Source organism: Teleopsis dalmanni, unplaced genomic scaffold, assembly GCF_002237135.1.
Source record: "Teleopsis dalmanni isolate 2A unplaced genomic scaffold, ASM223713v2 unscaffolded_contig_2699, whole genome shotgun sequence".
Taxonomy (NCBI): Eukaryota; Metazoa; Arthropoda; class Insecta; order Diptera; family Diopsidae; genus Teleopsis; species Teleopsis dalmanni.
Genome location: NW_024034081.1, coordinates 1996 through 6107, shown reverse-complemented (window position 1 = coordinate 6107; position 4112 = coordinate 1996). Strand labels below are relative to the sequence as shown.

Genomic DNA, 4112 nt, shown 5'->3' with positions numbered 1-4112 from the left:
GATATAATTAAATTATCTCTTTTACCTTTTTAAATTGATATGGCTTAGGCAATTATAATAATACCTTGCAATAGCTTATAGTAATATATTACGCTTACATCTGCACTGCAAAAAATGCGATTAGAAGGGTTCCAACAGTAATGAAAAAACAACAACAAAGATTTTAATTAATTTATTGAAATAACACTGACCATGCAAGGCTGTTTCGAGTATTGTTAAGTACTTATCACCAGTGATCTTAGAAAATATTCGAATTTTTATTTAATTAGTTTGTACTTCGTATATAACTGCAGTCCAACAACAAAATAACAATGCGTATTATTAGTTACAACTTCAGATAATTTAAATATCAGAATAACTTTAGTTCAGTTTAGGTTAACTAATTATTGTGACCCTATACATTCACTAAGATCTGATCTGGTGTTTCTTTTAAACACGTAATTAGAAATGGTTAACCATTACTTTTGAATATTAATTATTCAGACCAATTGTTGAAACGAGTTAAACGAAAACTAATCATGCTAGAAAATCAATGATTAGTTTAAGTTCAGGTCACTTAAACAGATTTTTGAAAGCTTTAGGTATTAGTTCAAACCTGGGTAAACAACAATCGCTGTCTCTAAATACAGTTGTAGCTTAGTTCAATTAAGAAAAAAAACTTTTGAAGATTTGGATCTACTTTGATTTAGTGGACCCTATTAAAATATACGATAATGGTGGCATTTTTTTATAGCATTTTCTTAGACATTATTTTGCAAATTTGGATTTTTGCTTGTAAAATCATGGATATTTTTCGATTACAATAAGTAGAATTGTAATTAATCCATTGTTAAATCTTAATCTATTGAGAAACTAAAAACACATATATCGTTCTGTACCATTCCGTTTGTCTTCCTGTGGAAAAAATTCCTAATAAAATGTCTATATTGGATTTCGGTTTAGGGACACCTATTTATACACATTCAAATTTTAATCTATTAGGAAATTAAAATTTCGCTCTATAAGCTCCCTTTCCTATCATTCACTTTATTTGAAAATTACCGTTCTTTAGTTACTGAAACAAAAGATTATCTGACAAATAAAAAGCAGAGTTCAGGGCAAAAAACATTTTAAGGTAGAGTTTAGGAAAATGAGTGATGGTAGAAGATAGAAATGAATTTATTTAATAAAAAAAGTTTACAACTATACTATCTTTTTTTTCGCTTTATTACTAATAGTTATTAGTAATAACTAATAAATTATTCACATTTTTGACAGATTTATGATTAAAGTTTAAACAAAATCAAGGTTTGACAAATGATTTGTAATCAATATTAAAATATTTTATATTAAAAAGTAATAACTCATTGAAAGGAAAATTTGAGGAAAAATTAAAATGAAAGGAAGGGTTTCAGAGAAAAAGACGATTTAAGGCAGAGTTTAGGATAACGAAAGATGGTCGAAGATAAAAACGAATTTATTTAATAGAAAAAGTTTATAACTATACTATTTTTTTTTCTTTCACATTATTTCATTGTATTGTAATAACTAATAAATTATTCACATTTTTGACAGATTTATAATTAAAGTCTTAAGAAAATCAAGGTTTGATAAATGATTTGCAATCAATATTAAAATAAATTATGTCAAAAAGTAATAACTCAATGCGCTGCGCCTTGTTACTTGCTCTTTTTATAATTGAACAAAATGAGTGAATTACCCAAATTTGTATCTAGCGCCTGTCATTATTTCCAGTCGACATTTTAATCAATCTAACCAACTTAAGTGCTCCAAATATGAATTATTTTTTATTCTGATCTTGTACGTATCCGCTTTAATAATTCCATGTTCGTATTACATCAGCCAATATTTGTTGTAGTCATACGAACATTGTTTATAGTAAGATTCAAATTTTTGGAGAATGTTTGCTGAGCATATTCACTTGTTAAAATGGTAACATTAATTACGAGTAGCAGCAATTGCAGCAGCTGTAGTAAGAAATTGAATTGAACGAGTCTCGCTATGAAAAGATACTGAAATCGAAGTGATTTTTCGCACTTTGAGATACGTCAAGAGAGATCAAAAGAATTAAGTCGAGCTATTTGGAGGCGATAAAAATAAAATATGAAAAAAATAATAACTCCAAATGCGTGCAAATCGGATGCAATTGTTGCAATCGGCGTATATTGAGCTAAATGTACAGATTTGGGCATGTAAGTGCAGCAGTTTGGTTTAGCAGTCAACCAATACGTGCAAATCATTGAGTAAATTGAAGCAATGACGAAATCAAACCAAACCATCGAATGCAACAGCAATAGACTGTCAGATACAGATGACTAAAAATCTTATCTCATGGTAACCGATTGAATTACAACCAGAATCAAAGGCAAATACAGCAACAAACGAACAGTAGCGATTGTATAATGCCAATCACTAAAATTGCAAGACAACATTGGTGCGTACCTATAAAATTTGAAATTTGTTGTTGGTCTTGTCAACTCTTTTTTTTGTGGATTTTGTGTTACTAGTACATATTTTAAAATGCCGGCAGTATTAACGTATGTGCAGTAGAAATTCTTTGTACCGCTTATATAAGTGCAGACTTCTTTGAGAATTTATCTCAAACCAAAGTTGTATTCTTGTAAGTGCACACATCATATAGCAAAAAATGTTCGCAAAGGTAAATTTTTAACTTCGATAGTTTAAAAAATAAATCCTTCATACTAGAAATGGGAAATTGAGGATTAAGTGTTATATTAATTTTTGTTTTTCCTTTGCTATCGCAAAATCTTTAGATATTATTTGTGCTCGGTGTTGCACTGTCAACAGCTGTGGCTTTACCAATTGATGGTTATGGTTCATCATTGTCATATGCTGCACCTGCTATTACGTACGCTGCACCAAAAGTGCTTACAACATCACTCGTTCAGCACGCTGCTCCAGCTATAGTCGCACACGCTGCTCCTGCTGTAACTTACGCCGCTGCTGCTCCAGCTTATGTGGCACATGCTGCACCAGCTGTTGCTGTTGCCAAAGTAGCCGTACCTGAACCATATGATCCAAATCCACAATACAGTTTTTCATATGGAGTCTCCGATCATTCAACTGGTGATTCTAAACAGCAAGAAGAAACACTTGTCAATGGTGTTGTACATGGTAGTTATTCCTTGACAGAACCTGATGGTTCCATTCGTAAGGTCACTTATACCGCAGACAAAATTAACGGTTTCAATGCTGTTGTAGAAAAGAAGGGTGTTGCTGTCGTCGCGAAACCAGCGTTAGCTGTTGCTGCTGTGTCTGCCCCAGCTATAGCAAAGGTCGCTTATGCAGCTCCAGCAATTGCTAAGGTCGCTTATGCAGCTCCAGCAATTGCTAAGGTCGCTTATGCAGCTCCTGCACTCTCCTATGGTCACTATCATTAAACAAAGTTGATAGTTGGGCAAAATATGGCATTTGACCGTTGTTAAACTGTTTTTGTTAAGTTTTCTTTCTAGTAATGTAGCGCAAGTGGGTGCATCGCTTAGCTGCGGTGTACACATTTTGATGTAGTAATTTTAGTAGAACAACTGTGTTCGTTATTATATTTTTTGCACAATCGCCAGCTTAACGCTTCATATTAATTTGTATTATTAATTTAATATATATATTCGTCATTAAACTTTTATGGCTTTCACCGTCGACGTACGTTCACGCCGTGCTAACGCATGAGTGCGTGCTGTGTCGCTGGAAATTTGTATGCGGCTCCATTTTACAATTAAACTAAACAACTTAATTATGAATTACGAATTATTTTACTCTTATAAATCGTTTTAAGCTAAATGTGTACAACTGTGCACCAGTCAATCTAGTGAATTTTATAAAAAAAAGTTACGAAAAATGTGCATTTACTGAATAAAGACTTCAGTACAAAAATATTAAAAAATCTCAAGTTTTTTATTTTTTGATTGCCGTTGGGAATAATGAGAGAATGTTGTCTTTTGATCGTTATCGATTAATTTATCGATATGTTTCAAAAGCAAATATAATTTTTTAGATTTTATTTAACAATCTAACACTATGGGCAGGTAAGCTTAGGCGTGGTTGAACCAAGTTTCTTGGCTGAGTAGTGTTAATCAGTTCTTGCCTTATAGGTA

General features: G+C 32.0%; 1 pseudogene; it reads left to right on the top strand.

The window, feature by feature from the left end:
• The first annotated feature begins 2721 nt into the window (after positions 1 to 2721).
• Positions 2722 to 3489, top strand: LOC119664825 (annotated as a pseudogene).
• The last annotated feature ends 623 nt before the right edge of the window (positions 3490 to 4112 follow it).